The sequence below is a fragment of the Pygocentrus nattereri genome, chromosome 13 (assembly GCF_015220715.1).
Source record: "Pygocentrus nattereri isolate fPygNat1 chromosome 13, fPygNat1.pri, whole genome shotgun sequence".
Classification (NCBI taxonomy): Eukaryota; Metazoa; Chordata; class Actinopteri; order Characiformes; family Serrasalmidae; genus Pygocentrus; species Pygocentrus nattereri.
In genome coordinates, this window is record NC_051223.1 from 4,291,093 (window position 1) to 4,303,889 (window position 12,797).

The window sequence follows — 12,797 nt, forward strand, 5'->3', positions numbered from 1 at the left end:
TTCTCCAAGAGCTTTACACAAATCCATCTGAAAGCAAAGCAATGTAGAGTTTATTATACATTTTTTGCTTAAATATAAACCAAATACAGACGAGCAAAACATATATCGAAAAACCACATGCATTTCTGAGAAGACTGTAAAAACAGCTTTGAGAACCCTGGTGAGAATTTCTCTGGTTATTATTCTTAGTGTCTGAGCTGTTATTCGTGATGTGTTTTTGGCAGCTGTGGCCGGAACCTGCGTGTGATGTTGTGCTGTTTTATGTCTTTCTGCCACACGACGGACACCAGATGGGCACGACACCCGCTGGCACCTGCTGGCACCGGGCTGGAACTCAGAGAGGCTCTGCCAGGCCGGCAGCTCTGATCAGCAGCAGAGATATAAAACAGTAGAATAACACGCTGACAGCAGAAAGAAAGAGAGAGAGAAAGTGGGTGGGGGTGGGTGGAAAGAGAGAGGAGAGAGAGAAACAATGACAGCAATAGATGAGATAAGAATTGATTGGAATAGAGGAATAGAGTTAAATAGTTAGTGTGTGTGTGTGTGTGTGTGTATATATATATATATATATATATATATATATATATATATATATATATATATATATATATATATGTATGCCTTCTCTGGCCCTATATAAAAAAGTCATTGCCACCTTGGCTTCCAATCAACCAGTTAACCAAATCTAGGGTATGCAAATGTTTGTGCACCCCTGGTCAAATGACACATTTTGTTGAATTTCTGAGTGAAACTAAGATAACAAATCTTCTATACATAAGAGACTTCAATGTGGCATTTTCAAACTAAAAAATTTTTATATTAAACATGCAAAAACCTTTGCACAATATGTTAAATATTGCAAATAAACAGTAATTTTGCATTAAAATGTGCAGAAGTGTCTTCTCTGTCTGTTCATACAGAAGAGCTCAGTGACCTTAAACATGGCACTGTCATAGGATGCCACCTTTGCCACAAGTCAGTTTGTTAATTTTTTGCCCTGCTAGATCTGCCCCAGACAACTGTAAGTGCCGTGTTCACATGTTTGTGTCGAAAGAAAGTCATTCTGCACCTCAAAACAGCATTGTGGCCAATGGCAGTGTGCAGCCACTTACCATGGTGACAGTGAAAATAGATGATTATCATAGAAATTCTGTATATTGTTTATTTGAGGTGGCAAAAATGTAGGATGACAGTCTGTACTTTTTTTCATACTTTGTTGCTTAAAACTGGGTTCATCTGTAATTCAGTGAGTCTTTTGGCATCCACAGCTCCCAAAACATTGGTTTATTTCACTGCTGTAGTCGACAACAAAAGTTGGGAAACTTCTAATCTGAAACCAGTGAGCCTTCCTTGCTGTATTACAGTATAACTTATATACATATATTACAATATGGGCAGTTGTGGGTTGGAGGTTAGGGAACCAGCCATGTGACCGGAAGCTCCCCAGTTCAATCTCCTGAGCCGACAGTACGTGACTGAAGTGCCCCAACTGCTCGCTGGGTGCCCTGCCCACCACTTCAGGCAAGTGTGCTCACTGCATCCTAGTGAGTGTGTTCACTAGTGTGTATGTGGTGTTTCACTGCATGAATGGGTTGAAATGCGGAGGTGAAATTTTCCCGTTCTGTAATTCTGTAATTCTGTAATATTCCGTATACAATAGTTAATAGTTATAATAATATCTCTACTCAGACCTGCATATTTATCGATATCTCCAGATTACAGATAATCACACAACTCCTTTCACATTGGCTCTGTATTATTTCTTCTTGCTCTTTATTCTATTTATTTGTCCATTAGTTAATGAGTTTACATAGAGTGAAAAATCTGTGATCTTCTGTTGCATCACTAATCAAGTTGCAAACTGCCTCTGGAAGCACCATCAGCACATGAACTAGGCATTGGGAGCTTTATGAAAAGGGTCTCCAAGGCTGAGCAGCTGTACACAAGCCTAAGATCACTATGTGCAATGCCAAGCGTTGGCTGGAGTGGTGTAAAGTACAGTCTCTGGACCTCTAGACTCTAGAGCAGTTCAATAATTTTTGGAAGGCTCTGTCCTGTTCCAGCATGACTGTGCCCCTGTGCCCTGAGCCTTCTTACCTACCATCAGTGCTTGACCCCACAAAACGCTTCTAACTGAATGGGCCCAAAGATTTTAGATGTTATTTCAATACAAACAAATAGCACAAATAGTACACTGTTGTAAATCAGCATCTACAAGCTTCAGCTTTCATCGTGTCGATTGGAACTTCTGTGGAAAAATCTACAGGGAGCTGACTCCCTGTAATTCAAACGCTTGTTCAGATCCATAGGTGGAAAGGTGTAATTGGCGCGTGAGTGAGAACGCGGCATTGTTTCAGTCTGTTAGCTCACACATGCACAACAGTGCACTGAAAAGAACAGTGCTTTGAATTGATCTGTGTGCATCAGTCACACATGAGGCAAACATCAAACACAATCACTGTCATTCAGTTTACTTACTTTCAGGTACTCATACCTGTCAACTTAATCCTGAAAGAAATATGAAGGATGGTGATGGAAAACCTGCAGAATTTGATCAAATCCATGAAACAGCCCACCTCCCTCAATCCCCCAACCCTGTGCCCTGAACTATTCGTTTTTATTGTTTAGGCCCATAAGAATTCATGGGAAAGCTCAAGCAGTGGCTCATTTTCCCATGTCGTGGGTTTACAGGTTGGACTGGATGTGTTCGCAGGCTGTTTGGTAGGATAAGAGTAACTGTACTGAATGTGATTGGAACTTGTAAGACATTAGTGAGCACTGCTTTGACTCATTTGACTCAAATGACTCAAAATATCTGTTAATCTATTCCATTTTTTTTCCACTAGGTCTTACAACTTTCCCTTTGTTGTGAACCTATGACGGTGGACTAATCAGGTTCAACTTTCATTATACTGACAGTAATACATGTATAATAAACGTGATTAGCTTCATTTTCTTGCTGACCAATTTTGGTCAGCTTCTTAGAGACTGGAGAACTTTGTTGGGCTATTGTAGGCATGAAAAAAATGAACTATTTTCTTTCCTGTCAGATGGTTTTCCATGGAAAAAAATGGTAGTAGAGAATAAAGTGTTGGAGAAAATGGGCAAAGAGAGAAAAGACTTCAGCATGTGCGCTTGTTGATTGGGAAATCATTACTGGGAATTAGCTTAACCTGCTTCTGTTCATTGGATTTTAAAAAGTCGCCAACAAGGTTCTTCTTCACAGGTAGCTACGCCTCGTAACAAAGGCGAATGGACATTTGAGAGCTGAGATGTGGGGAAAAGTGATATGGTCAGGTGAGTCGTTCCTCAACATATTCTCCACAAGTGGACAAGTGCATCTGTAGCGTAGACCGAAGGAACGGTACAGGCCTGAAAGCTTAACCAGAAACATTAATGCGAGTATGCAAATGGAATGACAATGTTCAGCCTACACATTGCAAAATCCTAGGATACTATGACAGTTAAAACACTCAATACTCACATCTATATATGAACAAAGAATATTTTTCTGTGAGAGGCTCGTCCAACTGCCCACCTATGACAGGCTTTGACAACATTTTGGCCAGGCTTGGCTGTCACTATGTCCCCTCTTGCTGTGACGCTCAGAATGCAGCTCATGCTTGGTTTGCATTATTAATTGCATTGTGATGCATTTTAGAAGGCAACAACAAGGGAAACCATGTCTGCGTAGCTCAGCGTGTCTGTGTTCTCGTACTTGCGTGAAGTACTTTTCCGGCCTTACAGTGAGGGGGTCCAGTAGCTTTGCTTGGCTTATCGCTGGCATGGCTTGGGTCCCTCAATCAATACGTTATTCTGACTGATCAACTTCATCTTATGATGAAACATTTACATGTCTCTAAACTGTAACTCTGCCCTGATGGGCTCATTGACACGTGAAAGTCGGCGAGAATGAAATGTAATCAGCTTGGAATGCATTTTCAAAACCATTTCCACACAAAATAAGTGTAGAAATAGGAGTAGGAGAGGCACTTATATTTGAATTTTGCCATCTTTCTAGCAAAGTGTTCTCTACAATAGTGCAGTTTCAAATGCCTTATTAGAGAGTGCAAATGCATTAAAGCTGAATATATGTAAAGTTTTTTTATTGTCATTTTGACACTATTACTGCATAAGTACATAACAACATTTTAGATTTTACATATAATTGCACACACACTGGGACCCTGAACTACAATTTTGTTGATATATATCTCATTGACTTTACATGGCAGTTCTCCCCCCACCATGAACTGTTTGTGACCCATAGAGATTCTATCAGGAGGCTGTTGACACTTTGTGTCATTTGTACATAGAGCCCAAAATGAAGAAAAGCAAGCAAGGGAGAGGATCCACAGAGCCACTGCCCTTTCACTCCATCCCCTGAGAGTCAACATGCTTGAAAATAAGCTTCAGGAAATGTGCTATTGCACCATAGAGTTGGGAATGTTATTCTTTGTGTCCGCTTGGTCCCCAGTCCCGGAGAAGGGAGATAAAGATCTGGGGAGACCAAACTGTGTGAAAAAGCATGACGTTCATGAATCCATGGTGCAGCAACACCCATTTCCTGAAGCTTGTTTTCAGGGTTCCACAGCTCTCCTCCACAGCTGTCAGCCCCCCATGTAAGATAAATGAGAAATACATCAAGCAGCCAACAACTGAAACAATAGCACAGTGTCCCAGTTCAGGGACCACTATGTAATCTATTCCCTAAATTATGTTCTAGCAGATGAGAGGGTGGGGTTCACCTGAGTCTGCCAAAATATCGACTTTGTTGTTTAGAGGCTTCACTGCAGAAAAGGCATTGCTTCCAACTAGGCCCTGAAGACAGATGGTGTAGCTGAGGATTGCAGTCTTATGATGGTTTTGAAATCCTTAGCAGAACCCACACAGAACTACCACACACAGCCAGCTTAATGATCCACAACTTGCTGGTATATAAAATCTGCAAATGATAGAGATCGTTTGACCCAACACAAAGGAGCTGACTTAAGCATCATATTAGCATTAGCAGTCACATTGACATTTAGCATTTTCACCAATGTTTCATAAGTCAATGGAATTATACTATCAGTAGTGAAACTATCAGTACAACAATTATACAAACAAAATTAAAGCACTTATACTGAGCACACAGTGACAAATTTCCCAACAGAGAGTGCAATAAATGTGGGTGAGCGTTTTGGTTACGAATCAGATTTTTATATTGATTTCTTTCACCCACACTCTTCCACTGACTCACTCCAGTATCTCAAAAGGAATGTAGCTGGAACAGAATTGGTAGAAATCTGCTGTTGGAACATTGGAATTAGTTAGTCTGTTTAAACTCCAAGTGGTGTAATTTCTACAGGCTGTGGTTGGGCAAGACCCCAAGGTCCTTCAAGTGGTGCAATATCCATAGGTGACACTAGGGGACACTGTCAGCTCTGACAGGAACTTGGTAGTACCCCCGGGACTACGGCCAGTGATAGTGAAGCTGTAGGTGATGGAACAGCTCATGAACAAAGCATGAACAGGTAGCACTGCTGTTCAGATGGGTACAATTAATAGGAAAGGCAATAAAATATTTTTCTTACACTGTTGGTGCCCAATACTCTGAGGAATAGGCTGCTGGAATATGTCTTTGGCCAGTTACCAGGAAATCTAATCATCCTCTGGCTGGTTATTGGGAAACTGGAACCTTCTCATGCCTTGGCTGGTGAGTGGGGAAACTGGAACCTCATTATTCTCTGAATGGCAACTGAAAAAAAACTTCTAGCTGGTTACTGGGAAACTTCCACACTTTGGTCAGTTACCAGGAAAACAGAACCTCATCATCCTCCAGCTGAATAGCAGCAGGACCTCTTCTTCCTCTTACTTGGTACCAGGACACCAGAATGTATTTATCCTGTGGCTATTTACCAGGAAGCTAGAACTTCCTCATCCTCTGGCTGGTTACCAGGAAGCTAGAACCACCTCATCCTCTGAGTGGTTACCAGGAAACCAGAATCTATTCATCCTCTGGCTGGATACTGGGAAGCCTCCTCATCCTCAGTCTAGTTACCAGAAAGCTAGAACCTCCTTATCCTCTGACAGCTTACCAGGAAGGTAGAACCTCCTCATTCTCTGACTGCTTACTAGGAAGGTAGAACCTCCTCTTCCTCTGACTGCTTACCAGGAAGGTAGAACCTCCTCATCCTCTGACTGCTTACTAGGAATGTAGAAGCTCCTCATTCTCTGACTGCTTACTAGGAAGGTAGAACCTCCTCATCCTCTGACTGCTTACTAGGAAGGTAGAACCTCCTCATCCTCTGACTGCTTACTAGGAAGGTAGAACCTTCTCATCATCTGACTGCTTACTAGGAAGGTAGAACCTTCTCATCATCTGACTGGTTACCAAAAGATCAGAATCTGTTCATCCTCTGGCTGATTATTGGGAAACCACCTCATCCTCTGGCTGGTTACCAGGAAGCCAGAACTTCCTCATCCTCTGACTGGTTACTAGGATACCAGAATATTTTCACCCTTTGACTGGTTCTCATGAAACCAGGACAAATGAATCCTCTGGCATAGTTACCAGGAAACCAGACCATCCATATGTTTATACCGGATAACAGGAAACTAGAATCTATTCATCCTCTGATGAACCTTCAGCTGGACCTTCTGGTCTTCCTGTTTCTGAGGGTCACCAGTACTTTATATTCCCTGATAAACTCTGTGTATTTACTCTGGATTGTAGTTCTTGGTCTGATCAAACAGTTGTGAAGGGGTTTTTCTTCACCAGGGAAGGAATTCCTGTCACAGGGATGCAAGAAGTAAGGGTGCTGAGGATGTGGCAGCACCCCCAGATTTAAGTGTTTGTCCAAAAGAAGAGAGGGCAGAGAAACAGGATGGGCATCAACAGATTAATGTGTCAGGTACATGAAGGTGCATCGTCATCTCTCGCCACATTACAGCACGTCTTGACATGCTCTGTTTGATGTTAAATATCAAAGATTTCAAATGAAAAAATGGCAAATTATTTTGCATGAACTCAACCTCCCACCCCCCCGTCACACATATACTGCTTAAAATTTTAGAACGCCCACCTTAAAACACCTTTCCATGTCCTTGTTCTTTCATCCACCACAGTTGTTTCCTGTGGTTGTCCAGGCCAAATAGTTTATCTGGCCACATCTAAAGTTTTTTGCTATCCCTCTGTTTTGTTTTCTAGTTTTGTTTTGATTTTTCAGCCTAATAATGGCTTGATGGACTTCATACTGAGAGTTAACAGCGACGGATTTGCCACACTTGAAATCAACTGTAGGTCTTTTATCTGCTTACTTGTAAGTGAAAACCCACCTGGCCATGGAATGGCTGAGTAGCCACGTGTCCAATTACTTTTGACCCACTATGTTTGAAAATGGTTGCAATTTCTATACAGTTCACCCAATTTGGATGTAACTGTTCTCAAATTAAAGCTGAAAGTCTGCACATTGAGCTTATATCTGTTATTTAATTTCAACTCCAAAATGCTATGGTAGACATGTCCAAATACCTGACTATACCATTTTATGTGTATTACGGCAATATGATCACTACAACGCATTAAGTCTTTGGTTCTGACTGCTTTAAATAGTCCACAATGGTTGTCAAATTATGAAACCTTACATAGAAATAGTCCTTAGAATATGCGCCTGAATAGGCCTCATAGTACAAGAGTCTGAAAGGATGAATAGAGGGGGAGAAAAAGGGAGGATAGAAATGTTCCACTATTATTCGATTCCCTTTGTTCCACAGTGAAAGACTAAAGAACCATAGAATGTAAAATCTCTTGCTTCTTTTTGTTCCGTTTTCCAACATCCCTTGGTTTTCACCCTCAGAAATCATAGTTAATGCAAATGATATCAAAAGCATGTTGTAATTTTGATATGAATCATTTTTCACTCATAGCTCAAGACGAGAAGATGGGAAATTGTGTAGAAGGTGCAGATTGAATACGTTCAATCCACACCACATTAGCAGCTGTAAGCAGAAGTTCGGATACTTTATTATAATCTGAATTTGATATAAACAGTCTTGTTTAGTGGGGGGGGGGAATCCTTACAGTTTTGCCATGTTTTTTTTAATTTTTTAACAATGAAATAAGCTGAAAACAATCAGAATTTAGGCTGTCAATGTAGGCAAGTGTTTCCGTTGTTTATTTGTCAAACAATCTGTCACGATTGGCCCCTCCCAGTCCTGTCCGTATGTTCATGTTGTGTTTTGATCTTCCATGTGCATTTGTTTTGGTTTAGTCCAGCCCCTCGTTTCATGTCTCCGCCCATGATTGTTTTCACCTGTTTCCTGCCTGTCCCTCGTTTACCTGTTGTTATTTAAGCCCTGTGTTTGCTGGTCTTTGCTTGAAACTTTGTTTGTTATTTGCTGTGTTGTATGTTCTGCTTGTTCTGTTGCATTCTGGTGTCTGTTATATCTGCCCCCCAATCTCTCCGTATTGGTTACTTGAACCTGGACCGTTACGACGATGACCCTGGATTTGCCCTTAATAAATCTTAATAAATCTCAATCAAAAGTATTCTAGTTTTAAATATTTTATTCATCAGAGTTAAGTGCAGCTTCAACCACTTTTCATGACATACAAACTGCTCTGCATCTGGTTCATAAAACTTTCGTACGACATGGAAATGCAAAGCAAAGGTTTGAGGGCAAATGAAGAATCAGCTTAAGTGCGTGAAATCAAGCGCCCGCCTACCAGCAACCTTGCTGCTGGTCTTTAGTTCATTTAGGGTATCATGTTTTCAAAGAGGGGGGATGTAATAATTATTTATTATTGCTCACCCCTAATTCTTCGGTGCTATGACGCTGAAGTCAGCTATTCGTCAGCTTCTTGTTAAAATTTTCCCATTCCACCTTAAATGAAGCAGCAGTTATATTCTGGCACTTCAGGAGTCAGAACTGCTGGACTATTTAAGGTGGAACAGGACATTTTTAGAACCTTTACATCATGTAGAAGTTAACACCTGTCCTTTACAAAAAATGGTTTTGTAAAGAACCATCCATTGAAAGGTTCTTTAGGGAGCCAAAGGTGGTTCTGCTTTGGAAATGATCAAAGAAACCTTTATTTTTGAGTGCATAGTGAAACAATAACAACTTAATCCAGTTCATCCACAATGGAAGTGGGTTGCTTCTAGTACAAGGTGCTGCATTAGCATCTTTCAAACAACTACAAAGGCAGTTCTTGTATTATGATAGTTCTGCATATGCATGCGCATGTAGGCTGCGCAGGTGTGGAGGGATGTAGGGGGTGTTGTATGTTGTGATAGCTGCAGTGAGAGTTGCTGTGGAAGAGTAATTCTGTCAGACAGCAGCACATTCCTGCCTTTCATACATACTGACAACGGCTGCTTACTGCAGGTAAACACACACACGCAATCTCAGCCTGCAGGCAGAAGCAGACAGCACAGTCAGAGAGAGAGGGAGAGGGTGTGGGGGGTGGGGGTAGATGGTGGAAGCAAGGGGATCATCCTTTCATTACAGAATACACCTGATAACTGGGTCAAACTGGGATTTCAGAGGCGGGTGGGGGGCTTACATGTTTGTCAACAATGTGGGAATAATATACAAACCCAATTTCAAACATATTTTGGCAAAGTAAGTAAATTGCAAATACAAAAAAAAATGGTGCTTGAGATGTGTAAATCCACTTTGACCTGTATTTATCTATACAAAAGCTGTACAAAAACAAGATGTGCTTATCAACTTCAATGTTTAGAGATTTAAGGAATCTGAAAAATCTCTGTGTGTAAGGAGCAAGGCTGAAAAGCACAACTGAAAGACCTTCGACCCCTCAGATGACACCGCCATAAAAACTGCCATGCTTCTGTGATGGATATGACCACAGGGGCTCAGAAATACTTTGACAAACCATTGTCAATAAACAAAATTCATCACTGCATTCACAACCGCAAGTTAAGACTGTACTATGCATAGTAGAAGCCATATGTCAACAGTCAGAAACACTGCCGACTTCTCTGGGCTCATCTGAAATGCAATAATTATTTTTTATCGTTTGACCCTAGCTGGCTTTAGATGGTGAAACTTTTACGCAACTGGTGGCATGTTGTGAGTTGCATGCAATTTCTGTGCAACTTGATGGTTTCATGAAGCTATTAAAAACAATCAACAAAAGTTGCATGCAACACATTCAGTTACACCACAAATTAGAAGCTCTTAGTGTTTTTTGACCATTCTCGCTATATAAAGTCATCTGCAACTTTATGTTTACATTCGCATATTTGTTTTTCAAGCTGGTACCACCTTCTTTTATGTTTCTATATCTATCTAGGGTTCTTTACTATGGAGTGGTGGAGTTTTTAACCTGCTGGGTGTATGTCAAGACTTTGAACATTAACGTTTAAGTAACCATTACAGTTATAGACACCTCACTCTTATAAGTGCTGCAAATGTATTAAGGACTGCATCTATGCCTTACCTTCTCAAAGGAACCTTCAATCTGTGCAAATTAAGGGTTAGTGTTAGACATTGATCTGGTGAACTCAATCATTTAAGGCTCATGTGATGCATTCTTGGCATTTTGATTGGCTGTTGAGATTTGTTGAGGTTCAAGTGACACTTGAGACTATGCAACTAAAATGAAATTTAGCTTCAAGAAACTGAAGCTGCGTTAAAGTTTTACTGTGTTAAGCCAGCCTTTAAGACTGGAAAAAAAACCTTGTGATGATCTTGAAGGTGGGGGAACCTTATAAAATAAAAAAAAAAAAAAAAAAAAAAAAATATATATATATAAAGTGCATCGTTATCTAACTAGCCTTCCTAAAAGATCTCTTGGAGATGAAACTCTTCTGTCTTCCCGCCCCTAACTGCCACTGTTTCTTTATCTCTGCCACTGGGGAGAAATTCATGAAGAAACACGGTGATGGATCACAGAGCCTGCTGAGATGTAGGTAGGATTTCATAGTGTGATTCCTTTATCCGAATGCCTCAAGATTAATCTACATCAGGACCATCTTCAGATCTTCAACAACACCCAGGATTTATCCCCTCCCCTTCTCCCTCTTTCATGGCCTCCCTGGTGGATCTGGTTGGTGAGGGAGAGTCACAAAGAAAGAGAGAAAGAGAGAGACAAATACACAGAAACAAAGGGAATACATCTGTCAAACCCTTCTGCTTGGTGGCGATGGAATTACTGACCTTGATTGGTCATGGAGTTTGTGACAGAGCTTGAAATATCTGTCCAAATCTAATGGGATACAGCTATACACATTGGGATCTTGTCACTTTTGGGATATCAGGCTCAGGTCCAGTTTAACCTTTTGGGTCATTTCGTGAAATTTCTGGCCTGCTAGATCTGCCCACATCAAGTGCAAGTGCTTATATTGGATATGTGGAATGGAAGCATCTAAGAGCATCAACAGCTCAGCCACAAAACAGTTGACGAAACAGTCCAAAACTGCAGCTGGAAACAACATCAGCACAAGAACTGTGTGCCAGGAACTTCATGAAAGCTCTAAGGCCGAGCAGCTGTATCACACTGAGTCCAAACTGTTCACAGCAATGGTGATGGGAACCAGACACCAAACACTGCAAAAAATGGTATCTTGCCAAATAAAATTATCTTAAATTTTGTCAGTAAATCTAATATTTCTCCAGTCTGACTGTTGTAAGGTTAATTTAAGGTTATTTAATTTGTTTCCAGACATTTTTTACTTGTTATAAATTATTTTATCTCAATATACTGGCAGATTATTTAGCTTTTGTTTTAACAAATGTATTTGAAACCAGCAAAAGTATCTGCTGGTATAGGTCATATTAGCTAATACAAGTAAATAATATATAGAAATAAGCTAGATACTCATATATTCAGTGCATAACCACCTGAAAATGGAAAATTTTAGATACATCGACAAGATTTAACATCATTTTCACAGTAGCAAATGCATTGCGCAAGACATTGCTTTATAATAATTTTCAGATCAGATTTTGGCCTACAACATATTTTCTGAAACACATTCAGCAGGACAACAACAGTATTTGAAGGCAAATATGCAATTTATAGGTAATATACAAAATATTTTTCATTATTTTACCATTATCAGTATTACATGTCATCACTTTTAGAACAAACCCTGGTATTTCCAAAATGGTAACTTTACAGGAGAACATAAAAACTTATCTCGTCTTAACTTACAATGGAAGTCAGTGCAAAAAGATATTTTTCCAAATCCTTTTGGACCATTTCTGTTGGTTTGTTGATCATGTAATCTTAATGCAACATAAAGAGCAGCTGGGGTTCTAAATTAAGAAAAAAGGAAAAAAAAAAGTCTGACTGTAGGTTCACTAGTGGTTTTGGATAGTAAAAAAATTGGCTATATTTGTACTGTAGATATCATGACCCCTGGTTCCTATAAACACCACTGTAAAGAAGTCTGGGTCAGTAAGTTTCTCTATAGTGAACCACTTCACACCAAACCACTCTGAATAACTTTCTCAAAAATTGATTTATGCAGAAATTGCAAAAAGGTGGAATTCCCCTTTACACATTACATAACTTACACAAACTACATAATTTTGCAAAATTAGGTAAGACACATAGAGATCTGATATATAGCCATCTATACACATATAAAGGGGCATGTATATATTTCAATTATATGCTTTGCATATATATATATATATATATATATATATATATATATATATATATATATATATATAGAAAATGTGTGTGTAAGTTTCAAATACTGGACCTATATACACAGATCATATATAAATGTCTAATACATGATTAGATACCGGTACACTTATAGTTAGTACTATCT

General features: G+C 39.8%; 1 protein-coding gene across 3 annotated transcripts in view; it reads left to right on the forward strand.

Annotated features, from left to right (window-relative positions):
- Positions 1-12,797, forward strand: part of LOC108431405 (cadherin-20) — a 68,909-nt gene that overhangs the window by 20,744 nt on the left and 35,368 nt on the right. The window contains exon 2 of one of the 3 annotated variants that reach the window (XM_037543909.1): positions 3,227-3,292. The exons of the other annotated variants lie outside the window; for them this stretch is intronic. The gene's annotated coding sequence lies outside the window, so the exon portion shown is untranslated. The remainder of the gene's footprint in view (positions 1-3,226; positions 3,293-12,797) is intronic. 3 annotated transcript variants of the gene reach the window in all.